The sequence below is a fragment of the Phyllostomus hastatus genome, unplaced genomic scaffold (genome assembly GCF_019186645.2).
Source record: "Phyllostomus hastatus isolate PE091 unplaced genomic scaffold, TTU_PhHast_1.1 phas_scaffold_12, whole genome shotgun sequence".
Taxonomy (NCBI): domain Eukaryota; kingdom Metazoa; phylum Chordata; class Mammalia; order Chiroptera; family Phyllostomidae; genus Phyllostomus; species Phyllostomus hastatus.
The window spans coordinates 7932396-7960340 of NW_025334007.1; the positions used below are offsets into that span (position 1 = coordinate 7932396).

Genomic DNA, 27945 nt, shown 5'->3' on the forward strand with positions numbered 1-27945 from the left:
CAGTGGATTGAGTACCGGACTGTGAAGCAAAGGGTTGCCAGTTCAATTCCCAGCCAGAGCACATGCCTGCATTGCAGGCCAGGTCCCTGGGGATCTGTGAGAGGCAACCACACATTGGTGTTTCTCTCCCTTTCTTTCTCCCTCTCTTCCCTTCTCTCTTAAAATAAATAAAATCTTTAAAAAAAAAGAATCACAGAAATAAATTATCTCTTTTCTGCAACATCCTCATCTGCCAATATTTTGCCACATTACTTACTAGAGTTTATATTTCAAAAACAATGCTTTAACCTATCCCAAATATAACAACATAATTTTGAAGATGCATTTTCCCACTGTAAGCTATGGCTCAGTCTCTGAACTCCCTTAATGGTCTACAAAATTCTGTTTTCACGTATGTAGGCATTTTTCTGGGTAAAAAATCAAAAGCTTTCACCCAATTCTCAAAAGGGTCAAAAAGATTAGCCTTCCCCCAAAACTTGTAGTGATGTCTTACTTATGTCAAACCAGTTCTATAATAGTATAGGGAGTTGCCTGATGTATTTCATACTCATGGCTGCTCTTGATTTATCCAAGAGATCACCAAAGAGGAGCAACTGGTCTTGCTGGCTCCAATACCACATATAAATCCTTTCCTAACCATCTTAGCAATGGGTGTCAACCATCTGTGACAAGATGAGAAGAGAAAAAAAAAGATGAGCCTTAACAAATCTGTGACTACTACTCTATTACTATCATTATAGAGACAATGTGTCAAATCAATTAGGAGAGTCTAAAGTTTGGTTAGTTTGCTGTCTGTAAAGATATCATAATAACTTTTACAGCTGGTTTATACAATGCATATTGAGCTTCTACTATGTGAGAAGTACTCTCAAAGGTGGTGGGGTAAGCCAAGGGAATGATATAAGCTGGTTTTTAAAAAATCTGCAAGGAGCATAGAGAATGGATTGTGGAAAGTGAGGAGCAGAAGCAGTAGTCCAGAGGAGAGATGCCGTGGGCATAGCATGAGATAGTTGCAGCAGAGTTGAATGGGAAGTAGAATCAGGACATCCTAAAGTCTGAGTTGCAGGAAGATAAAAACCAAAGCTAAATCCTTGACTTTTGACGTAACTGATGGGTAGATGATCATGGCTCTTTTAAATTCATGAGATAACAAAAACATGTTTATGAAATTAGTAGCAATAAAGCTCATTTTAAAAAATCTACAACATGGCCCTGGCTGGCGTAGCTCAGTGGATTGAGCACGGGCTGTGAACCAAAGTGTCGCAGGTTTGATTCCCAGTCAGGGTACATGCCTGGGTTGCAGGCCATGACCCCCAGCAACTGCACATTGATATCTCTCTCTCTCTCTGTCTCTCTCTCTCTGTCTCTGTCTCTCTCTCTCTTTCTCCCTCCCGTCCCTCTCTGAAAATAAATAAAATTCTAAAAAAAAATCTACAACATTAAGCCCTGGTTGGTGTGACTCAGTGGATTGAGTGCCCACCTGCAAACCGAAAGGTCACTGGTTTGATTACCAGCCAGGGCACGTGCCTGGGTTGCAAGCTAGGTCTCCAGGTGCATGCATGTGAGAGGCAACCAACAGATGTATCTCTCTCACATTGATATTTCTCTCCCTCTCTTTTTCCCTTCCCTTCTCTCTAAAAATAAATTAAAATCTTTTTTAAAAGTCTACAAAATTAACCATCTTGTACCAATGTGGATGAGTCTTAATGGTGGACATTTCGGATTTCCCTGGCCCTTCCTCATATGGGACCACACACTTAATCAACCACATGACCTCTGCTCAAGTAAACAAAGAATTCTGCTCTCTCATTACCTCCAGCCCCCATACCAGTATTTAAAATTCCTCTTCTCTCCTTTATTTCCTAATTCTATACCCAACCCTCTTAAATACAACCAACTATTTAATATCATGTGTCACTCAGACGACCAAACACTTCACGGTCAAGGTTTCCTAATTATATTCTTTCCTATCTCACTCTACCACTTCCCTCTGCAATCCCAGGAGAGATCCTCCATGAATGCCCGAATTCAACAAGCATTTACAATGGGCTCAGCACTGAGGTAAGTACAAAAGGAGTTTTACTGCTCTTAAGGAACTTAAAAGACAAATGGGATCACTTCCAACTAAGTAGTTTTCACAGTATGACAATGAAAGGCACAGGACTCGAGAACTGTCTTACAGGAATATAAAAACAGAGTGACTGAGCCAAATTACACCACATCACACACCAACGGCCTGATCTACTGAAACCTGCTCTGTGGAGACTTGGCTAAGTCTTCGGATGAGTCCAAAAAGAGAAGGAGCATGGCTCTAGCTCTATGCAGGGACTAGTCCCATTAATATTAAAAGGGAGGGAAGATGGTGCTAATTAAAGAGGAACGAATGAATGTCCTTGTCCTTACCTATTGCATTAAGAAGAAAAAGAAGCCACAGGGTACAAGAGTCCAGGTCAAGTACAAACATAAAGTCTGGAAATCTGGGATCCCATGAGCTGAGATGTCCTTGACAGCCAGTAGCTTTCTCATTTCTTTGTAGTTCAGATTGTGTTTCCTTTGATAATAAGAATCTCACCTTTTCCCTTCCCAGTATCTTCCATTTTTCCCTTACCACTGGTGTCTTCTTTCTGGTTCTACAGTATTGACTTCTCCTAAATTAAGGGTTACTCATTCACTTGACGAATATGTATTAATAGTCTGCACTGCTCAAGACATGATACCTAACTCTTAGAAGATGAATAAAATACAGTCCATGCCCTTGAGGAGCTTGCAATGTGCACCCCACCTATTCTCAATGGTCTCATTTTCTTCTTTATCTTTTAGGGCTCAATCCCCCCCCCCTCATGCTCAATGCATAAAACCTATGCTGTCTTTTAGCTTCGTTTTCAGAACTTAAAATTGTTCCTTCAAAGGTCAGTAGCTTCTTCTTGCCAAAAGTAACAGCCACTGCTTGAATTAGATTCTTCCACAATCATCTGAGCACTACCCCAATGAAATGAAAAGGCACATCAGTGTTTTTCCTTCATCATCACTATCCTCCGCTGGTTCCTAATGATAAAAACCCACACATGACCAAGACTCCAGACAGTGTCAAATTTCCCATGGGGGGTGGGCAAAACTGCCCCCCGTTCAGAATTACTGACCTACATGGATACCCTACAGGGTATGGCCTGTGCACATGCTGGAGAAGTGACTACCGTGTCATAAAGCATACTGACTCCAGACATATGCCTATTGCCATCAAGATTATTGAGAGCACAAAATGATGTCATCCAAGATGGATTTTTTCATATTCAGGCAAATTTACAAAGTCTCCAAATATGGCAGATGTCTTTCCTTTGCCCATCCATTTCCATTGCCCACCCTGCTCTGGGAGGAAAGGCTGACTTAATGGGTTGCATTAAAAGAGCTTCCTTGTCCCCTAATTTACAGTTGAGTTTAGGCATCAGAAACAGTGCACAGATCAGGACGGAAGTGAGGGCAGGTTACTTATGACCCTGGCTTTTTCCCTGACTGGTCACATAGAGGCTGGCTGGATCCATCCACCTGCAATCAGAAGACCCTTTGCCCACACCTCCCTCTTTTTAAGTTAGCTATCTGCTCCTCCTCTCACTCCTTTACACCTAAGACTACGACAGCCCTGCTATTACTCGCCTCTGAGTTCGCACAATTCTTTTGCAATTTTAATAGACCCTGCCCACATTTTAGTAAATAATCCCTGTATCATATCTTCCTATTACTCCCATTAATAATCCCTATTAATTCCTGCTGGGGCCCTAACTGATACAGCAAATACTTTTTAAAATTTATCTTAAATTTTAAAAACAAGCAGTTTTACAATGCTCCACTTGAAGCTCCATTCTCCTGACAACAGACACACAAGAAGCATCGCATCTTGAAAATTTAGGCTCTTAAGATTTGTGAAGAAGACATGCTATGAATTTCCTTTAAAGAGCAAACCTATGATATATCTCTTTTACTATGACACATTAACTAAAAATGCTCAAATTTAATTTTTCTTTGGCCTCACCTTAGCCCAAAGAGGAAGAAAAATAATAGAACCCTACTTCTGTTTTACGTAGTTTCGACAATTTTGGCAATCATTTATGTTACAATTATAATATATTAACTTATATCATTAGTTTTCCACATACATATTGTAGGAATATGTATTACACTGTACATTAATCCTGAGGACCAGGACTCTATCTTACATTTGTTTTCCTCGCACTTATTCATGCCTTGCAATAGCCTGCAATAGTTCCTTTAAGAGAGAATATATTTGATAAATATTTGTTGACAGTTAGGAACAGTATCAATAGAAACAGAACATAAGGAAGCATTAAAGCTAGCCCCAAGAGATAGGCTCACTTACTTTAGTATTTTCTTATTTGCCTCGCTTTATCAAGAGATTTTGCCTCCAGAAGAAAAAAATAAAAGCTTCGCTGTAAGGTGAATGTAAAATTTTAGGAAAACAGCTGTATACCCATCAAGATTATTTTCCACAAGTAGCCAACATGAAATAGAATTTACAACAGAGACAGGAAGAAGAGTAGGTGGAGTTAGAATAGAAGGAAATGAGGAGGCGCAACAAGAATTAATTACTGGTAATTACACATGCTACAGCCTCTCTTCTTTCTCCACCCTCTATCTAATCAACAGTGCGAACAGATGTGGTCTGTGGTATTGGGGAGGGGGGGGTGCTTAACAGCTGTTTGGAGAACATGCCATTAAAAAGCAGCCTTGTCCACAGAAACCCAAGAATTTTACCGTTTGAAAGAAAAGAGGTAATGAATAATGACCACAGTCTTACTTTGAACTTCAGCTCATTCAGGCTGATAACTTTTTCTCCTGATTTCTGATGAACTATGGCAGTAGCTTTGATATTTTCTCTTATGAGTGCCTCAATATTTGAATCTATTTCATATATCTCACCCAAGTACCCCCGAAACCAGTACAAGGACCCAACTACTCCTTATTGAGGAAGTAGTAAAAAAATACTAACTATGATATATACTGATGATGACAAGAAAAACTCTTCAAATTCCCACTATAGGGAATACCAAATTAGGGGGAAATAATTCCAAATTTCTCAACTGTCTTTCTAGATGTTCTTCCATGGGATAAGAACTTTAAACAACATAGAAATCAGAATGTCCTAATTGTTTTACATCTTAAAAAACATAGCACACTGTCATTGCATATAATCTTTCCTAAAAGATAAAAACACAAACTAAGGCCCACACATACATTTAAAATGCAGCACAGCCACCCAGGGCTTAACAGGAAATGCAGTTGCTCATGAAACAGAAGCTTCAGCATCTTTCCACTAAGAAGCTGTTTTTGCTTCTTCCCAAGTCTGATGTCCGCCAGCTAGACAGGTCTGGGAGGGAAAGCCAAAGGCATTCTCACCCCATCTGGGACACCCCCTCGGCCCAAAGAGTGGAGACTGGTGGCAAAGATCTGGCTTTAGGAACTACCAGGTGACTGCCATCTATGATCTGAAACTCCTGTCCTGGGATAGCAGGGGAGCTTTTCGACTTCAGGACCAATTAGATTCAAGAAAGCTGTAAATAAATCCATTTGTTCACAAATGCAAAGTGAAATCCGATACATGACTGATTAAGCCACTAACTGGTAGCAAGCACATTGACTGCTTGTGTTCAAACATTAACTGTGCTGGAAGCTTTGAAAGTTCTTGAGTACCTTTCACAGTTGCAAGTTCTCAGGTTATGGTGTATACATGCAGAGGCACACAGAGTATTTGAGAGCACACATATTCATGTGCACTTGCAGGATACTACACTGATTTCCCATATACTAATCTCATTAAATTGAGCTTGCAGATTCCCAAACTTCTGTGTATTTTGGGGGCAACCTCAAAAATTTCATTCAGTTTCAGTATGTGCAAATTGCATGAACTATGATTCAATCCTGTTGGGGATAATTAGAGAAAGATAGAGCTAGGGTTGGGAAAAGGAAAGAAAGGTAAAAGCTAATGGCAGAACAGGAATAAAACATTTTTAGAATGAAGTCATAGGAAAAATAAAAGGAGGTAAGTGCAAGCACACTTGGGACTCACAACTGTACACCAAAAATCGCATTTAAGCGTCGGCCATGAGTGGGAGTGGGTGGTGAGGAACCCCAGGGCAGATGGGCATCACCAGTTTCTGAGGCTGAAAATCAGAAAGGCAATGAACAGCTAGATGGAAAAACAGCTATGGGGGAGGAGAAGAAATGCCTTAAAGCATGCTGATTACCTGCAATGAAACAAAATTTCTATTGAACAAGGGATGGTACGTGAAAATGAACAGTTAGTATCCCTTAATACTAAATAAAACTGTAAGTGAAAGGGTCATTTGTATTGTTTTCAGAAGATTTATGTAACTGAATATAAATGTTGTTTATTCCTATAAGCTTCCATAGATCCACTCTCAACTTTGGATCCCCTGTGACTAGTTTCCTTGAAGTCTAAAGTCCTCAGACTTAAAACTCTACATCCATGACAGTTTTCAGGAACCTCTTTCTCCTGGTCAGTAAAGGACAATACCCTTCCCTTTGCAATTCACCAGGATGAAGCTATTCTTTTTGGTGTGCCCTGCAAACCCACCTCTTAAAATCTCTAGAAATAATTTTATCTGCAAAAGAGTGTGTAAGAAAGTTTAAATTAATCCTTCATCCTGAATTATGTTGCTTTTCTGCATCAGCAAAGACGCATTACCATGCAAAATAATGAGGGGTTTTTTTTTTGTCTGATAGAGAATATATTTGGGAGAGAAATGGGAGCTTCTGGCAAAAAAATAAAGGCTTCATTACTTCAGCTTTAAATGTAAATTAGGCACTCAGCAGCATGCAAGTTAGGACAATTTTCCTTACACAAGATAAGATGAACTATATTTTATTCCTCAGTTCTTAACAAGAGTCACTTCCTTAGACATACCTAACCCTTAAACAAAGGCTGTTCTTTGTCATAGCTAGGGAAATGTTTTTATCACTGATGTTCTTTAAATATGAATAAAAACCTCTCTTCTATACTCATGCTCATAACAAACTGCTACATAGACAAAAAATATGTATCTGAAATGAATATAGACATAAAAGGGGGAATATTTGCTTTCTATGTGAACATTAAACATCACCCCAACTAGTGGAAAGGCCTTTAAAAAACCAGCTGTCTTTTGAGGTTCCAACACTGTCTGGCTTTGCAGGAAAGTGATGCCTTTTAAAAGTGAAAAAGGCACTGAACACTCATCTGATTGCACAGAACCCACTAACATAACAACTACTAGTGTGTCATAGGGTTTTGTCCTTGTTTTTAAAAGGTGATCACATCTTTCATATTCATATAATCGTCTCCATCTGTGTGGAACTCAGTGTATCCAAATGTCTCTTGTTCTGTAAAACCTTGAACAAGACCTGTCCAATCCTGGCCTTGACTATGGCACAGTGTTGGTCACCTTCCACTAATAGGCCTCTTGATTATATCCAGCCACTCAGGAGACCCTTCTTATTCAGGCAAGGATCAATGAAATGGTGATCCCAGTTCACCTGAATGCAACTTTAAACCTGAACCTCCCTAAATCACCCGTGGCAAAAATATAGTTCTGGGATGTTAGTCTGGATTTTTCCCTTTAGTCCTGTACAACTCAGATATGTAAGTAAACAGAAAAAAAGCGTAAATGGGGTATACTCAACCTCTTACTGAATTCACTTGTAACACTTAAGATCCTAATATGTGACATCAAATTTTTAATATCGGCTTTACACTTGAGAGATTCTCCAATTGCCAAATGCCTTTTCAAGCTAAACTCTCTAACAGTTAATCCAATGAGAGTACAATAGACCTAAATTTTTACATCATGGAATCTCAACTATGTGAATCATCTTAAGATTATTGTTAGTCAGTTACTTTTCTTTATATGACAGCTATGCATTTTCTAAGTAGTGCAGAATCACATTCCAATTCGTCTGTGGTACTTGAGCACATCCCCACAAAAAGAAGAAAATTGGACATTTTTATTATTACATGAGTTTCTACTTCAACATCCACTGCTGTTTACCTATAAGATCTGTTACTTAGTTAAGTGCTAAAAAAATTAAAAGTTTAGCTCTGGCTGGTGTGGCTCAGTGGATTGAGCACCGGCCTGTGAACCAAGGGGTCACTGGTTGGATTCGCAGTCAGGACACATGCTTGGGTTGTGGGCCAGGCCCCACTAGGGGATGCGCAAGAAGCAGCCACACATTGATGTTTCTCTCCCTCTCTCCTTCCCTTCCCCTCTCTCTAAAAATAAATAAATAAAATTTTTAAAAAATAATTACATAAAAGTTTAACTATATGTTTAAAAAGCATACTTAAAAATACATATTTTACATCATATAGTCAGGCTTCACAAATGTATTTAGAAACATAAATCTTGCAGATAAATTTATAAACAATCGCAACATTATTTGATAGCCTTCCCCCCAAAACTAAGTAGAAGTTAGATTTTCTAGAACAGTGTTACCCAATACTAATATAGCTCGTGGCTACCATGCCTATTGAGCACTTAAAATGTGGCTATTCTGGCTAAGTGAAATTTTATTTCAAGTAATTAAAATTTAGATTTCTGTAGCCACCTGTGGCTAATGGCTACTATACTATACAGTTCAGATCTAGAACACGGATATCTACAGAAGTAACGTGCATCAAGAACGCTCTTATGCACTCGATTCTGCAGCAAATGTACTAAAATTGGAATGATACAGAGATTAGCATGGCCCCTGTGGCAAGGATGACATGCAAATTCATGAAGCGTTCCATATTTTTGATACAAAATAGTCGTGGGGATGTAAAGTACAGCTTAGGGGATACAGTTAATAATACAGCAATAACTATGTATGGAGCCAGGTTGATACCTGAATTATCGGAGGGATCACTTTGCAGACTATGTAACTGTCTACCCACTATGCTATACACCTGAAACATATAAAATAATACTGAATGTCAACTGTAATTGAAAAATAAAATTAAAAAAAAATAAAAATACAAAAACAGCAAAACAGGCTGTTATTAATTGGAATATATTTTAAGAATGAATGGTATGAACACTAAAAAAAGGTAGCATGGCATTGTATTTTTATTGACTAAAAAATCAATGGGAGGCTTTTAAAGGACAGTCCCACCCCAAAATGTCAGATACTGAGTCTCAGCTTTGCTTTTCATCTCCAACAATCAATTTGGTGTTAAGAATCCTTGTAAGTATAATCTAAAACTTCACAAAAGAACTAAATTTGTCTGTAAAGAAAGCACTGTGACAGTTCAAAGGGGACACACACATTTCCCCATTTTTCAGGTCAAAAACTTACAATAGGAAAAACTGGCTGGCTAGAAAGCAGAAATGGTTACCAACATACACATACATTATACTTCTACCTGTGAAATTCAAATTAGATAATTTAGGTAAAAGGGCTCTATGAAAACCACAAGGCCCTACACACATGTATTATGATTGCTGCTACCACTACTGCTGTTGTTACACTTCTTGCCTTCAAGAAAGTTGTAAACTGGTATCAACCAAGGCTTTGCCGGTTGCCCATAGGTTTTGAAGGACAGTGATGCCACTTTGTTTGGATTACTGAAAACACAGGAACTGACGTGGACAAATGTGGCAGCCATTGGGTCTTAACGTTTTTTTCAATAGTTAACTAGATGGTCCTTTAACCCTGATTATGGACAGCTGATATAACAGACAATAATTGAGGGAGCAAAAAATAGAAGAATCTAGTAAGTCACAGGTGGCAAACACAAGGCCCACGGGCCGAATCCAGCCCTCCACCTTGTTTTATCCGGCCTGGCATCTTGCTTCTACCCAGCAGCAGCGCCGAGCTCCTTTCCCCTGGTTAAGGGGTACTTATATTTACGCAGTCCTAAAGTTACATTCCGCCCTTTGAAGGCAAACGTGAGGCTGACGTGGTCCCCAGTGAAAATGAGTTTGACACCTCTGCAGTAAGTGAAATTGGCTCACAATTCCAAAGTTTGAGTCTCCATTATATCTCAAGTCATGCCATTTCTCCTTGAAAGCAACTACTTTTCATATTCCCTGGATCTTTTCTAGGAAATTCTAGTACATTCCTTAGTTTTAAAAAATCAAATATATGTTTGAGTCCCAGGACTTTCTAGGTTTAAATTTTGATATTTCCTACATTTTCAAATAAATTTATGTTACCTCCATTAGGACAGATCAGCCTTTCCTATTAAAACAATTTATTTTAGTCCTGGCTGGCACTGCTCAGTGGATTGAAATCGGGCCTGCGAATCAGAGGGTCACCAGTTCCATTCCCAGTCAGGGCACATGCCTGGGTTGCAGGCCAGGTCCCCAAGTGTGGGGGACACGTGAGAGGCAACCACACATTGATGTTTCTATCCCTCTCTTTCTCCTTCCCTTCCCCACTCTCTAAAAATAAATACAATCTTTTTAAAAAATTGATTTTAAGAACAAGGGTCCGGCACCCATGTCATATGAAAGACAGAAGTCTATAACTTTAAACAGAGTAAAACTAAATTATTGGTAGTACATGAAGACAATTATAAGGGATTCACAAATCCCTTCCAGACCATGAATATAAGGAGAAAAAAACAAAAGCCACCCTCCGAGGGTAAAACCTACCTGCACAATGGATATGGCAGCGTTCTGCTGAAATTAACTAAAAGACTGTCTTTGTGTATGCCTAGCCTTAGAATTTGAAAACCTCTAAAGGTGATCTAATTTTATAATCTCAGGAAGCAGGCCTAGAATGTGGCTTGTCATTTAGTAAATGGGATTATAGTTTGGTTGAAAAAAATTGTGTGAACAAAGGAAAATAGTCGCCATAGAAATAAACCCAGAGAACCAGACATTGTCAAGCTTTACTGCTCAGCATTATTCAGGGGAAACCCAAATAGTCCATGTGGCAGGTGTATCCTAATCATGGATTATCTAACCCAGTCTCTTTGTTTTGATTCCATTCTCACCAAGCAACCTTGTGATTATAATTTGGCTTCCCATGTGGCTTGTCTATAAAGAGAAAATGCACTAATCTCTCAGTTCAACCTCACCAGTCTAATTAACAGCTGTAGTTCTCACTTCAAATGAACAAATTGGCATTGGGGCATGTACATGTGAGTCTGACCATCCGCAGTGCATGCCAAGAGAGTCAGATTTCTGAGCCTCTAAGAATACAACCTCCTTGTTCATCGCTGAACCTCCTGTGCCTAGCACAGTGCATGGCTCATGTGATCACTCAGTAAATACCAGGCTGAGATCCAGAGACCTAAGATGACTTCTCCTAGTGTCTTTCGATTCAAACTGCAGTATATACTAAAAGGGCATAAATGATCAATATAAAATGGCCAGAAAATTAAATCTATCACAAATAAAATATTTAAGTATTATAGATTAGTATGACCTAAAACTATTTACTTAATATACTAACCATTAATCAATTAGAAATGCTTTGTTTTCAGGCCTAAAATATCAGTGTTTTCTTCCATCCTTTGAAAAAGTTCCCCCGAGAAGCAAAAGCACTCAATATCATTCAGAAGCTTGACATATTTGGTACTCATGAATGCTCACTTTTTAAGTTGATAGTGGTTTTCCCCACTGAACCCATTTTGAATTTCTCCTTTCACCTTTCTCTAACTCCATAATTTATTCCAAATATCCAGTTGAGCTATTTCCTATCAAATCCAATCAAGGCAACAATGACTAGAAAGTACTGCTAAGTAACCCAGTTCCATTACAGCTATTACAGAGTGTCTCAATTGGCTAGAATGTCACAAAACCAAAATCCCAGACATTTTGCTTCCAGCAATGGACAAGCCCTCTCACAGAAAGCAATTATAGCTTCCAGGTGATAGATAAAACAATTACCTGAAGGTCCTAGAGGGTAACCCAAAACAAACCCAGGCTGAACTTGGAAGGAAGCCAACTGTAATTGGAGAAAAGGAAAGACTCTGGGCTAAGTGGCCCATTTTTCTAACTTTTTGCCTGAGGGCAAGTCATCACAGGAGCTGTGTGGAGAAGTGGTCTAACTGGATTGAAAAGCCAGAAGACAGACACAGTATCTGATAAAGTGAAGATACAAATTACCCGTATCAAGAATGAGAGAGATAGCACCGCTAGGAATTGCACAGCAATTAAAGAGACAAAAAGGGAACATTATAAACAACTTAACGCCAACAAATTGGACAAATTCTTCAACAGATACACACTACCAAAGCTTACTCAAGTAGAAACAGGTAGTACTGGCTGGTGTGGTTCAGTTGCTTAGAGCCTTGTTCCAGAGACCAAAAGGTCACACAGGTTTGATTCGCTGTCAGGGCACACACCCAAGCTACAGGTGCAATCCCCAGTTGGGGCACATATGAGAATGCAACCAATAGATGTTTCTCTCTCACATCAATGTCTGTCTGTCTGTCTGTCTGTCTGTCTGTCTGTCTGTCTCTGTCTCTCCACCTCCCCTGCTTCCCCTCTGCTAAAATCAATGAAAAACTGTTCTTGAGTGAGGATAAAAAAGAAGAAAGAGATGATTTTGAACAGCCCTATATCTACTAAAAAGACTGCATTTGTAGTTTAAGACCTTTACACAAATGAAGGTCCAGGCCCAGATAGCTTCAGTGGTGAATTACTTCAAACATGTAAGGAAAAAAAATACCAATTCTACACAAACTTTCCCAAAAAACTGAAGAGGGGAGGATACTTTCCAAGGCACCCTATGAGGCTAGCATTACTCTGGTCTGACTGAGACTAACAAAGACATCACAAGAAAAGACAACTTAAGACTAATATCCCTTGTGAACATAAATGTAAACATTCTTAATGTTATAACACATCAAATTCTTTTTAAAATACATTAAAAAGGATAGCATATCACCCTGGCTGGCATAGCTCAGTGGATTGAGCGCAGGCCGCGAACCAAAGCATTGCAGGTTCGATTCCCAGTCAGGGCATATGCCTGGGTTGCAGGCCACGGCCCCCAGCAACTGCACATTGATGTTTCTCTCTCTCTCTTTCTCCCTCCCTTCTCTCTCTAAAAAAATAAATAAATAAAATCTTTAAAAAAATAAAATTTAAAAAAAACACTAAAAAAAAAACCTCCCACCACCCAAAAATAAAAAAAAAAAATTTAAAAATTAAAAAAAAAAAAGGATAGCATATCATGACCAAGTGGGATTTTCTCCAGGAATGCAAGGTTAGTTTAACATTTGAAAATCAATCACTATAAGTCACCATATCAACAAACTAAAAAATAAAGTGACAACAGAAAACCCTATGATCATCTCAATAAACAGAGAAAAGGCATTTGAAAAAATCCAGTATCTATTCCTGATTCAAAAAAACTCCCAAGAAAGAAATTTCTTCAACTTGAAAAGAAACTGTCTAAGAAAAACCCATAGCTTCAAGTCTGAATGCTTTCCTACTAATGTCAGGAACGTGGATTTCCACTCTGAATGCCTCTATTCAGCACGAGACTGGAACAGGCACTGCCAATCTCACCTTGCGTGATTGTAAAATATAAGTCAAAAAATACCAACTAGGAAAAATGAATGCAAATGTCAGAAAAAGCACAATGGAGATACATGCAAATGTACTGTAGGAAAAAGAAGAATAGTATCGCTTCCTAGCTGGCTGGGGCTAGGAGGGAAATCTCTGTATAAGCAAACACTGCAAATAGCCACAAATACCCATTGTGGCGAGGTGGTAACATGCTGTGGAAGGATCTCAATTTATGTCAGAATAAACCATATGAAATGGCTGATATTGAACCATTTTTGCCCTTAAAAAAAGGATGGCAATTACATCATATTACAACCATTAGTAGGGTAGCTTAGAGCACAGACTCTGGAGCCAAACTGCCTAGATTAAAATCCCAGCTCCACTACTTACTGTCCACATGACTTTGAGTAAGTTAATAATAACCTTGGGTTCCTCACCTGTAAAATGGGTACGTAGCAATGTCTACTTCATAGGTTTGTTCTGAATAGTTAATGAGTTCACATACATAACGCACTTAGAACAGTACCTGGCACATGGCAATGCCAGTGTGAGCTAGTATATCTTCAATCCTGGCTCTGGCATTCTCCCTCTATGAGAAGGTTCTCTCGCTTCCTCAACTGGTAGAACGGGGAGGTTGAACCAAAGCCGGTTCTTAAACTCTGTTTTCTACAATTATGAAAGCAAAGGACAAAAGCTTTCTATCACCATACTAAACTAACAAAACAATATCATCTGCCTAAGGATTCTCTGAGGTCATTCTTCAGTGTCTTTTATACTTGACAAATGAACCTCAAGGTTAGAAACCAGTATCCTGGATTGAAATCATTTAAGTAAATCAGTCACCTTCAGAGCAATGGCTTCCCTGCAGGCTTTTACAGCAAACTTTTATAACATCTCCAGTCATCCTAAGAAGTTCAATAGATATAATCAATACTTGTTCAAACCCTAGAGTGTGCTCAGTATCCAGAACTTTCACATAACAGTCATTAAAATGATAAATGTGGGCCCAGAGTCAATCTAGGAACCTTAGCTCCATCACTAGATATATGACTTTAAGCAAGTTATTTCGCCTGTCTATAGCCCATTTCCTTTTGTGAGAAAGAGGAGTAGTAATCTCATGATGGCTGTGAGGATTAAATAAACTAGTGCATTTAAAGTGTTTAGGATAGTGACCAACAACACACAGGAAAAAGACAGTAAGTATCAGCTCTAAGAGCTCTTAAAACCAAACTAATTTTAGTGTATTTCAATTCAGAAAACAAGCATAGGCCATCCCACATGTTTAAGAAGACTCAACAAAATCAAGCAGCAACATATTATTTAAAACTTAGATGCCAAATTGCTCGTACCTTGTATTATAAAAAGAAACTATTAGGAATATCTAAGTACTCTACGGGAAAATCCTAATAACAAAGCACATTAAATAAATTCACTTACCACCCCTGGAACATCTTTAGTTTTTTTTGTTCTTTAAATCAGGATTACCTTCCATTTCCAAAACATATACAAACATTAAAATAATGCTTTCCTTATCACCTGGCATTACTAATTCTTATTCACATCAAGTATATGGACACTATTTCCAAGACATTATTTCCACTATTTATAGTTTCCATATAAAATTACTGTTAATTGTTTGTGCTTTCAACCTTGAACTATTAAGCCAGTCCTATGTTTTACTTCCTCTTTACATCAGTAGCCAATTGAATGCCTGCCTACGCTTTCATTTCCTTTGGCCCACAGAAGCAATTAATGGTAACAAGAAGTTTAAGTAAATGTCTTATCTAGAGAAGCCAGCTCAACATTCTCTCCATATTTAATGATTCTAGGTTAGGCAAAAGAAATGGTCCTCTTCCCAAGACTCCAAAAGGCAAAAACTCGCCTCTTACTCTGTTGTAACTGGTGATGAATTGCATACTGCACCTGTATTGTCAGGTTGCTTACACAATGCTTCACAAAACTTCAAAGGCATGTTTGTATAACTGACAGAAAATCTCACGTAATAAAACTGTAAATAAGCATTTTAGAAAAATTCAGAGGCTATTTCACTTTCAAGAAAATTTAAGGCTGTACGTGCCTGGGATGAACTCTTCTATTAATATTACATAACCTCAAAGACTCTACCTGCAGGTTCTCGAGTTGATTGATAATCAATTTCAAAACTATTTTAGGCATCTATTTTGGTATCAAAAACCAAAATAGAATATATAGAGTACTTAAGCATTTTAAAATCAATATTGATACTACAAAATTTTAAGAGATATATATATATATATATTTTAGTCTTCAAATCCACAGGTCTCTTACATACTTCTGTCTAGTGTTAAACTCAGTTATACATGCATATCGACAAGAAGTTGTATGTTTGAATTTAACTTAGCAAAAATGAATTATTCAAAACACAAATAAAATTATTAAAGATTAATCACAACAGTCAAGAGGTGGAAGAAACCCAAATGTCCATTGATGAATAAATGGATAAAAAAAATGTGATATATACATATAATAAAAATATTATTCATCTTTTAAAAAGCAAGGAATCCTGTCACATGCTATAACACAGATGAACCTTGAGGACACTATGCCATGTGAAATAAGCCAGTCACAACAAGACAAATACTGTATGATTCCACTTAAATGAGCTATCTTAAGTAAATTCATAGAAACAGAAAGCAGAATGGTGGGGGCGACAGGGAGAGGGATGTTGTTTAATGAGCATAGTTTCAGATTTGCAAGATAAAGTTCTGGAGATCTGTCTCACAACAATGTAAATATACTTAACACCGCTGGACTGTACACTTCAAATTGAGGAAGGTAAATTTGGTTTATTTTTTAGCATAATAAGAAAGGTAACACAACTAATCTTTTAAAAATAAAAAATTAAAGATTTAAAAAGTTTATTCTTTTTTATTTCATACATTACTTCATCGTTGTTCAATTACAGTTGTCTGCATTTTCTCCCCACCACTCCCCCCGCACCCCATCTGAACCCACCTCCCTCCCTTGCTTCCACCCTTCTCCTTGGTTTTGTCTATGTGTCCTTTATAGTAGTTCCTGAAAACCCTTCTCCCCACAGTCTTATACCCTTCGCGACAGCATGGATGGAATTGGAGAGCATTATCCTAAGTGAAAAAAGCCAGGCAGTGAGGGACAAATACCATATGATCTCACCTTTAACTGCAACATAATCAAAAAGTTTATTCTTTTTTTTTTTAGATTTTATTTATTTATTTATTTTTTTTAGAGAGGGAAGGGAGGGAGAAAGAGAGAGAGAGAGAAACATCAATGTGTGGTTGCTGGGGGTCATGGCCTGCAACCCAGGCATGTGCCCTGACTGGGAATCGAACCTGCGACACTTTGGTTCACAGCCCGCGCTCAATCCACTGAGCTACGCCAGCCAGGGCTAAAAAGTTTATTCTTTAAAAAATATATTTACCTGCTCTGGCTGGTGTGGCAAAGTGGACTGAGTGCTGGCCTCTGAACCCAAGGGTCGCTGGTTCAATTCCCAGTCAGGGCACCTGCCAGGGTTGCAGGCGAGATCCCCAGTAGGGGGTGTGGAAGAGGCAACCACACATTGATGTTTTTCTCCCTCTTCCCCACTCCCTTCTCCTCTTTCCAAATATAAATGAATAAAATCTTTTTAAAAAAGCAGACAAACTATACTGTACATAAATCTGCCTGTTACTAGTTCAGATTTTAAATATGCCTTGAGAAAGCTTGGGATTCAGTAAAACATAGCTGAAAAAAGACACACCTTGAGCACCAAATCCAAAGACTGTCCATCAAGAACAAATAAAGAAGTCCTATAAATTATCAGTCCTCAAGGATTAAACAAAAGATGTGCTTGTGTTTCAAGGAAAAGTAACTTTGGTTAAGAAAGGAATGAATGAGGAAATACAGTTTTGGCTTGTTTTAGGCCTTGATCACTTTCGTTCACAATTTTCAAATTATATTGTTCCTGGTTACGTTCTGTTGTCATTTGTTTATATTTAAATAGTTTCCAGGTGCCCAATTTCCTTTTCTCATGTTTACTCGCTGCCACAATTCTCAACTGCAAATTTATTAAATGTCATAAGCACTTGAGAAAAGAAGAAATAATCACGTAAAAACACAGTGAAGAGAAACCAAAGCCGTTTCTCAGTCAGAAAATGAGGCCTGGCACTCTCTGACAATCGCTCTAGGGAAGTTGTTTTGACAGTCATCACCAGCAAATAGAAATCTGTCCTCAACCTATATTAGAGAAAATATTTAAGTATAGTTTTGTAAGCTCCAGACTATCCACAGATCTATAACAAGGTTCAGAAAGGCACAAACTACTGTCTTTTCACATGGTTTGCTATAGTTTACGGCTTCTCCTGAATAGTTTTGCAGCTCTTACCCAATTTAGGGAAAGAAAAGGGGAAAAAAAAGCTATACAAATCAGATCCACCCAACTAGGCTAGGGAAAAGATAGAGGAGGGAAGAGAAAAAAGCCTTTAAAAAGACTTTGCATGCAATAATTATGTTTTCCTACTTTACCCCCTTCCTTCACTGTGCATTACATTGTCAGCATGAGTCTTCCAGATGACTTTTAAGTGGCAATAAGAGAATAAGCATTCTGTTAACTGGGTAAAAGGTGGAGAAAATAAATACAGCCAACTCATACTCTCCAAAGACTATGGAACAGCTGAGAATTACTTAATACAAATAATAAAACCTACTTAGGACTATGAACACAGAAATTGTATCGTTTTAGTGAAAGAGTCATTTTCTTATGATTTCGTATTTTCTAAATGCTGCAGCAGTGTTCTACAGCAAATAGCAGAATGGGAAGATCCATTCCAGCTCTGGCTTGGAAAGGAAGAAGAGTCCTGGGTTTTACAGCAGTCCTAATTCTGGTTTGGTGAGACCCTGTGGACTTGCTTTTTTTTTTTTTTTTAATTTGTAAAATGGGAGGGTCAGACTAAGGTTGCTTTCTGTCTAAATGAGATGGGTCTGGAAATCTAATGCTTAGTAATCTTTAAAAAAAATCATCCAGCTATTCAGTCTCTATTGTTCTCATTATTATCTTGCAGAGCTCTGCACTGTGCACAGAACAACACAAGGACAAGAGTAAACAGATCTATTCCCCTCCATGGCTTGTATATTTCAAGGACCTTCAAGCTCTACATACAATCCTTCCACTAAAGACTACAAAGCTGTTGGTTTAGTAAATTCTGAAGTTTAAAAGGAGAAGCAAAGCCTTCTTAAGGCACCAGGCTTAACACTCTAGCTCAAAATACATGCAACAAGAATCTAGGCCTTGAAAGCATCAGAACCATCCCTATAAAGTTCACTCCCTGTGTGTACATCACTTTTTAAAATCATTCTGATAATGCATTTATTATATGCTCTAGATTCTGGCTGGTAAACCAATACTACTCAAAAGGGGTAAAATTAATATAGCTACAAAAGAATATCCACTGTTAAATTCCACAGATGTTTTCTCAAAAACATATTAACCCACCTGGCACACACAGCAGCAACCCCTTGGTTGCCACGCGCTGCACAGCGAGGACCTCAGTTAACACCTCTATAACACAAGCCACCAACACACATCAGTATCAACAGCAAAAGACAGCAATGTCCTGAGTTCTTCACTTCAGCTATCTCGGTTACCAGAACAGCAGCACTAAGGACAAGCCAGAACATTCAAAAACGTGGACTGGAGAAATTTTTGCAGAACCCTAGCTCCCAGTTTTCCCCCCAAGGCATTTCCTCAAAATGGGTTTTATAAACAGAAACAAGAAAAGAAAAAGTGCCACTCTGTTTAAAATTTGAGCACTAAAAGTCTGTGTGTATCACATAATACGTTAAATAACAGACATGGTGTGATTATATCTGTTTAAAATCTCACTAGTTATCTAACAAATGAACAGTTAAACCTCTTGCTTTCAAGATAATACCAAGTTATATGAAAGAATCTCAAAGTACTTTATATACTACATGTCATTAACTCCCATAAATCCTTGACAAGTGTGGCAAAAAGCCAATGCTCCAAATATTATAAATGGGGAGAGCAGCACAAAACAATGACAAGACATGTCAGAAATCATTCGGCAAAGAACCTAAGAAAGCAAGCAACTGCTTGGGCTCCCAAGTCGGCTTTTTCACTTTATTTTGGAGCTACCTTTAAATAGCTTAAGGGCAAGGAATCAGAGTCCATACTGCCAGAAAAATCATCTCAGCCCAAGGCATGTAAACCCATATAGAATACACAACAGTGTGGGCTCAGCGACCCTTCCCAGGGGATTAGAAAATTGACACTCCACTTCGGGGAGACACCATGCAAGTACAGAAACCCAGAGCCCCTGAGCCTAAGACAAAGTCCATCCTCTGGCCCCCTATAAAGCTACGATGAGAGCACATCCAACATGAACAAAATCTTGTGCTTGTTCTTTAAGCAATTATGAGATATACTTTGCAAGCAGCAAGTCTTTTGATTTTCTTGTATGTTTATGAAAAATGTGCCCTCATTTCAAATATTTGTGCATCCCCTAGGCATTGCTGCTGAGGAGGGAGCAGCCAGGGACAGCAAGCTAGACTGCAAGACACATCAAGCTGAGGAATGGGCCGATACCGGGCTGCCATGTAACAGGTGAAAAACTGAAGCAGGGAGGGTGGGGGTGGGCACGGATTAGCAGCCTTGGCCCTTCCAAACATGCACTCATGGGGCCTTACTACATGTTTTGTGATAATCCTGGGTATTCCACTCAGAATCACAGAGCCAGCCTAGAGCTGGAAGGGACTTTAGAGGTCATCAAGTCTAACCTCTAATCCAAAGAAGGTTTCTCTTTTCTATGGTATAATGGTCTGGAGCTTCTGTTTGAATTCTGCCACTACTGGAAAGGGCAACTCTGCTTCACAGAGCTAATTAGTACCAAGTCCTTATTGCTAATTTCTGTCAATTAATTACATGTATTCTTTCTGGAGCTAAACAGTATAACTCAACCTTTCTTTACATGGCATTCTAATATGATAAAACATAAATGCAAGTCTTACCCATTATATTTCACTTGTAGTACGGGCCCATTCTATCTCTACAAAGTCTTTATGATATTTAGTTATTCATTCATTTAAGAAGTATATGTTATCTACCATTTGAAAGAGAGGAGGATAAACAACAGTAACAGCAGCTAACCTTTACTGGTCATTTACTAAGGGCCAGGAACTATTCTCAGTGCTTTAGATTTAATAACTGATTTAATCTTCCAAACAAACATATGAGGTAAGTATTCTGCTGATTACTCTTACAGATGAGAAAACTGAGACACAGGGAGGTTAGATAACATTGTCCAAGGCCACATAGCTGATTTCAGAAAAAATGTTCCCAGGACTGTGTGTGGCTCCTACGCTTAAAGGGCCCACGCACTGCCTGGTAGGAGAAAACTAATAACCATCCCTCTCAGCTTTGTGACATACCTGCAAATCTGCTGAGCGCACGTTCTGTTTTCATCAAAATCTCTATAAACGTTGGTCAGGACAGGGTCACAGAGCCTGACCACACAATAATAGAGGCATCCCTACCAGATGACACAAATCCACTAATTAAATATTTCTAAGATATAGCTGCTTGCCAAACTACAGATCTCCCAATTGTATCTGCATTCAGTTCACATTGCTTTGATTGGACTGTAACAATATTACAAGAAACTCTGTGAGGTCCTTTGATAAAATCAGATTGTATGATCTTGTCTACTTAAAAATAAAACCTATTAAAGGTAGAAAAACAAAACTGGCCTATCTCGCTTCTTCTGCTGGTCTTAGAAGTAATAGCTAACCATGGCAGTGTTGTAGTCAAGTAAATACTGTCGTGTGCAGGGGCATAATAGTACCTCCTCTATGATAAGCAATTCGGAAGTATGTCTTAAGGGTTTATATCCTTTAACCTAGAAAGGATACAAGTCCACATTTGACAATTTATCCAAAGTAAACAATTAGAGATATGGATCCAGATTCATTCAGATATTATAGCAATATTTATCAGTATGAAACACTAGAAATGACATGAATGTGCTAAAATAGGGGTATGGATAAATAAATTAGGCAACATCTATCTGCTGAAATCATAACAGTGAAAATTGTTTGTATAAATATCTGATTCCAGGGAAATGCTTATAATATATTCAATATAAATAGCCAGACACTATAAAAATTAACTATAACCTAACTTATGTTTTTTAAAAATAGTATTCATGTGATCATCATATAGAGAAAGATGGAAAGAAATGCCTAAAATGGATTGCTGCATTATGAGTAAATTTTGTTTTCTATTTTTCTATATTTTCTAAGTATCCTACAATGAACATGCATAATTTTATTATCAAAAACACAATAAAAACCATTAGAATGAAGCATATGAAATTGATATTCAACTGCTTTTGACTTTCAAAATTAGCACTTTCATGTGGTTCAACCTAATATTAAGCCTAAAAGGAAAAACAAAATTAACAAAACTGCCTGTTCTTGGTGAACCAATACTGATCCTTGATGACTGCCACAAAATGCTTAAAACAAAACAAAACAAAACTACAGCTTAGCAATTTTCTAGAATTGTATTGTATAGCTCACTAGTCTATAATTTTCTGGAGTTCACCTTTTAGAAAGCAGAATCAACACCTGCTGTCTTCGGCCTTCTAGACTGAAACCCTTAAGAAAACCCTGACATGGTTATATGCAATTTACATCCCAAATTACAAAAGTTATGACTCTATCCCTCTGCTATTTCTGCCCTGAAAAAAGCACTGAAGGGTTTGACACCTTTTATTGTATCAGGTGCTAAAGAATCCCACTGCCAAGCCAAAGGCAATGTCTAAGTAGAGCTTATACTGTGTTTACTAGAGAACTGAGAATGTGCAAAACATTGACTGATCTTTAAGTCTCCCCATACTCCTACAATTCCATCTTATTGTGACCAAAAAGACCTCGAGATCAATTTGTTACAGGATGGGGAAGTGGTCTCCAAGTATGGCAGACTCCAGAACACATATTATCCAGGATTCCCCAGAGATGACCAACAGTAAATTCATAACTGTTGTTACTCTTCATCAGGTGTATGTCAAGGGTAAGGTGCGGTGCTAGGAATTATAAGTACCTTCAGCATGCTGGGCTGAGATATAATACACTTGGCTGAGAGATGGAATTTATAAAAGAAGGCTTAACTTTTGAATCATTTTTTCTCTTGTCATGGGCTTTGATTTACACTTATGCTTTATCTATAATTTTTGTTAACTGGTATTGAGGGTGAGGAGGCAACTTTTCATCCAACAAAAATCAATCCCCTTCTAACTCCATCCCAAAATATCAATATGGCCCTAGCTAATGTGGCTCAGTAAACTGAGTGCCGGCCTGCGGATCAAAGGGTTGCCAGTTTGATTCCCAGTCAGGGCACATGCCTGAGTTGCAGGCCAGGTCCTCCAGTTGGGGGCGTGCGAGAGGCAACCACACATTGTAGTTTCTCTCCCTCTCTTTCTCCCTCCCTTCCACTCCATCAAAAGTAAATAAATAAAACATCTTAAAAAATACCAATATGAAGTAACCACAAGAAGATTTCAAGGTCTACTGCCCCATGGCAAAACAATGCATGCCAGTTATGTGCTGAGCTGCTGGTTAGAAACCCCACTGCCCTCCTTGGTCTGACAAGGGGGTGAAGAGAGGTGCAGCTGAAATTAAGAAAAGGTTTAATGGTTGTAGAAATGGCAGATTCTCCATTCGCCATAAACAAAAAACTTTGTTACTCTCATGAATTTAAAACTCTAGCTAGAAAAGGTCCCAAGGTTGTTTGCAACATCCTTTGGTTCCTCTCGGACTTCGCCTCTGCAAAAACAGAATCCCATACCTCTCTTGGCAAATCCTAGAAATGAACAAAGAATCCATGGAAACAATAGTAGGAATTATTCTATGGACACTGACATCATTCTCTAATCCCTAAGTGATGTTCTCCCTTTCTCCTTTCTTTAAAATGCATCTTACTCATATGGTACAGAGTTCATTTACAGGTCAATGTCCTCTTTCCCTCCACCCCACTTTCAACTTCCAATTAAGATCAGTGACCATGGACTTACTCTGCCGGTATCCACAGGACTTGTACCTCACCTGGCACATAGTAGGCCAGAAAATGGAACTGAATTTGGCCCATCTGCAATTTTAAGAAAGAGCTCTATATTGAAGTATAGTGACAAAAAACTATTACTGCCTTCTCAGCAGGTGGACCACTCAATATTTTACTTACTTTATAAGAAGATAAATACTGTTCATAGCTGTGCTTCCTGTATTTCAGAAGAGAGGCATGGATGTAAGAAATCATATTCATTTTAGCCACTTACAAGTAAAGAGACCATGGCAACTTATTTAATCCCCTTGAGGCTTTTCCCTCATTTGTGAAAAGGGATAATATCCCCTACCGGCAGGGCTGCGGGACATTAAATGAAATAGAGCAAGTAGTGTCTGTGGAGAGCAGGCATCTAGCCAGAGACATTGCCTAGCTTCCAATTCATCCAACCAGGCTGCCTATATCAATCACCTGATTGCTATTTCATGTTATTAGCTATTTGGCAGGGCACGCCAGTACACTTCAGCCTGAATCTAATGAGCATCTCTTTTTGCCTCCTTCACAACCTATTCCCTTCCCACTTTGTCAAATCCTTCCATAAACCACCCCTGCCAGAAGCTTGCAACTTGGGCTTCTTGGGTTTGACAAGTTTTCCCTTCTGCCTTCCCGTATTTAGTTCTTCCAGTGACCACTTTGAAGAAGAAAACTCTGAGGCTAAATGAAAGATGCCAGAGCTCCAGACTCTAAGAAGTAGATGCTTTAGGCCTCAAATTATAGCCGGATTCAGAGAGTAAGAAAACATGGTGTCTTGGAAGGAAGCTTTATACTTGCCATTACATGAACCTTGGGCACCCCAGCTTCATTTTCAGGAAGACAACCATAGGCGGCAGAAAACCCAAAAGCCCATTACCAAACCCACACACGGAAAGGCAACACGAGGCTGGAGAGCACCACCAGCCAATGTCCATCAACCCAGCCAATGAAGCCCTGTGCCACCGCACTTTTCACTTAAATCCCCCAAACGAATTAGTTCCAAGGAAAGATGTCACCTGACATGATTATGGAAGAAGAGCAGAAAAGCCAATTCTTACAAAGAATGAAAGAGAGGAGCAGTATTTTTTCAAAGCCTCCATATTCTGCCAAATCTACAATGCGAAATTAATTCAAACACTGGAAACCCTCCCTGTGTACAACATAAAGAAAAATCAGAGCGACTGACAGGAGGTAATATGCAGTGTTAGAAATAGCATGACTTGGTGGCTTCAGCAAATGAAAAGGACACACAAGAAGCCAAAGATAGGATGCAGGAATAGATGATATGTGCTAATTCTCCCTTTTCCTTGCAAGAAACAAATTACAACACAGGTTCACTTCATTACACTGCATATAAAAGAATAAAGCACTGTTTCCGGGCAACAAACACTTTAGGAGCTTAATATTCACTGTGCAGAATCCTAAAAAGTCAGTGAATGTCTTGGAATTTCACCACACAAACTTGCGTCATCACCACACTCTTTTGTGTCAGACTGTTTCATTATCTTCAAGGCTTAGCATAATTGGAGCCTAAAAATAGGCTATTTTTTTCCCTTTGCAATCTGATTGGTAAATAAAAGTTAGGGGAGTTTTTATCCCCTTCATTTGTTTTAAACAACCGCTAGCTTCTGCTCAGCAAGCAAAGATGACTGAATACGTTTTCTGGATCTATTTGTTTATTCTGCTTATGGCAAACATGACAACCTTCACCATTACAACAGGCACAGAGAGTGCCCTAAACAAGCTACACAAAGACATGCTCCAGAACCATCCTGGTTTCAGCTGTGGTGGGCAGCACCCCCGCCCCTTGTTCCCCAAAACATGTAACACGGGAGGAAGTATGCCTCCTCAACTCGGTCTTTCCATCCTCTTCCTTAGGAATTCTTAAGACCAACATTCATTATGACCATTCAAAGTCCCTTATGGCCAGTGTCAAAAGACTGAAGTAAAAAGAGAACGCTCTACAGAAACCTATAAAGTGGCAGCAAATACTACACAATCCTGGATGAGACATGCTAATTGGCACACATCCTTTCAAACAAAAATGGCTCCAAGCACTGTGAATATATGACACTATTTTCTCGCATTTCATGATGTCTGCTGCATAGACAAACTCTCAAAAACACGCAGACAATGTACACTGGGGGTGGTTAACAATGCTCAGGCTCCCTGGATTTGAATTACGGCTCTGTGATTCACTGGCCCTTGGGCAATCCATACTTCAGTTCTCTTGTCTATAAAATAGAGATCATAGAATAAAACCCCATGCTAACTTGCCTCACAACCAGGAAAATTCAGATCTAACTCAATGGAGGATTGCCTCCCATCCTCCACCCAGCCCCCATTTACAGAACAGGCTAAAGCTTTCATTGAGGGGGTGGATGAGGAGCAGGCAGGATGTTAGGAAATAACTAGGCTCAAGACCATTTAGATTTTCTCAGTTCAGTACATTTCTATAGATCTAATAAATGAAAACATTTTCTCCTCCACGCCACCACACACACACACACTCGCTAGAAAACAAATCGAAAAACACTATTTTTCATAAACCTCACTGTAACATGACTCCTACCTTCTATGCAATTGGAAAAACATTTTTACAATTCAGTTTATATGTTGTAGTAGGCTTTTACTATTAGTATAAAGTGCTTAGAACAGTGTCTGGCAAGCATTAAATGCTTAAATATATCTTAGCTATCATTATCCATAACTGAACTGTATGTCTAATTATTTACTACTGACACACAGAGGGAAAAGTAAGACCAGATTCTAATTCATTTTGGGAGTTCATAATAACTGCTACCCAACCTAAGTCAAGAGCTAGTCACGTGTGCCACAATGAACTGAGTGGGTGAGGACAGAATCAATATACATTAAACTGAAAAAGAATAAATTAGGAGGTATGAGCATAGCTATATTTTTCCCTTCTAATAAATATCTCCAAATATAGTTTACAGTGATTCAATTTATCAGCAAGTGGTTTGCACAAGCTCCTAGAGGACAAAATGAGATACCTTCTACCAGAAACAAGGCCAAAGCTGTGGTTAAAGCAGCAATCTGTTTTAAGGATAGCATAGGAGTGCAGATAAATGTTTGTTCCTATGAACTGCTCTTGCATCCCTATACAAGGGGGGACCCCCCCAAAACTGGAATTATCTTCTAGAGGGCAGGCCCCTGTATTACAGGCTTCCCCTGTTAGGTGAATGTACCAGTGTCAGTGTACCAGATGGTGTTGTTGTGAGAGGCTGCGTTCAGCTTCAGTGAATTTTTCTGAAGGCCTTTTCAACATGTTTACCCATTTCATGATGGGTGATTTACAAGCACACCCGTCCATACTGCACTGAGTGTTCAGAAGTTTTTGACCAAAAACGGCATGGCCCTCATGTCCCACACTCCCTATTTACCCGATCTTGCCCCAAGCAACCTTTTTCTGTTTCCTTGGATGCAAAAAGTCCTCAAAGGGAAAAGTTTTGCCAATGTGGAAGAGGTGAAACAAAAAACAGCAAAAGTACTTAAGAGGCATCAACATCGACAAGTTCAAAACCTGTTTTGAACCGTGGAAGAAAACATCTCGATGAGTGTTGTATACCTAATGGAGAGTACTTTGAAGGTGAACGAAGTTTAAACATGTAGGAATGAATACACAATTTTTCATAAATACATTCTGGGTTTTTTGGGGTTCCCCCTTGTATGTGAATTTAGTATGTGAGCATCAAATAGTTTAATCTGAAGCCTGTGGTGGTAAAGAAACACTTAACAGTTTCAAAAACCAAGCAAAGCAGAGAACACATGCACTGATTCAGTGAACTCTAATAAAAAACAGCATTTTTAAAAATTCATTGATTTAACTAATCGTGCTTCAAAGATCAACAGTCCAACTTCCTCTCATGTGTCTTTTATCTATGTCCTCTGTCTCCTATGCCTACCACAAGTCCTCCTCCAAAAATAGATAGATGGAGAGTAGTTCTTTTCTAATTTTCAAGTAAAATGATTTTAGGAAATAAATACAAAATCTTCTCACCCCTGCAAAATTCTGTAACAGTAAATAATGCTACAGATGTGGAAGGAGACTACAGCTGATCAACCAGCTCCTTTAATAACCAAAACCAGTCCATGTGCCTACATGTCATCTCTCACCTCCAAATTTTTAGAGGAAAAAGGGTTTAATCCAAAGCAAGTTATTTAAAGCTTTGTTTCTCTTTAGCCCCTTTCTGTGCCAGGTTCACTGCATCACGTGCATTCACTACCCAGAGGACTTGGCAAATCATTTCATCAATCTTCACCTTTCTCCACAACTCTGAAAACCGCAATTCAAAAACCAAAGGGACAAAG

The 27945-nt window shown here is 38.7% G+C and overlaps 1 protein-coding gene and 1 pseudogene across 3 annotated transcripts in view; one reads left to right on the top strand and one right to left on the bottom strand.

Annotated features, from left to right (window-relative positions):
• Positions 1-27945, bottom strand: part of POLA1 (DNA polymerase alpha 1, catalytic subunit) — a 295619-nt gene that overhangs the window by 196686 nt on the left and 70988 nt on the right. The gene's annotated exons all lie outside the window — the stretch shown is intronic.
• On the top strand, positions 8703-8803 carry LOC123830154 (annotated as a pseudogene).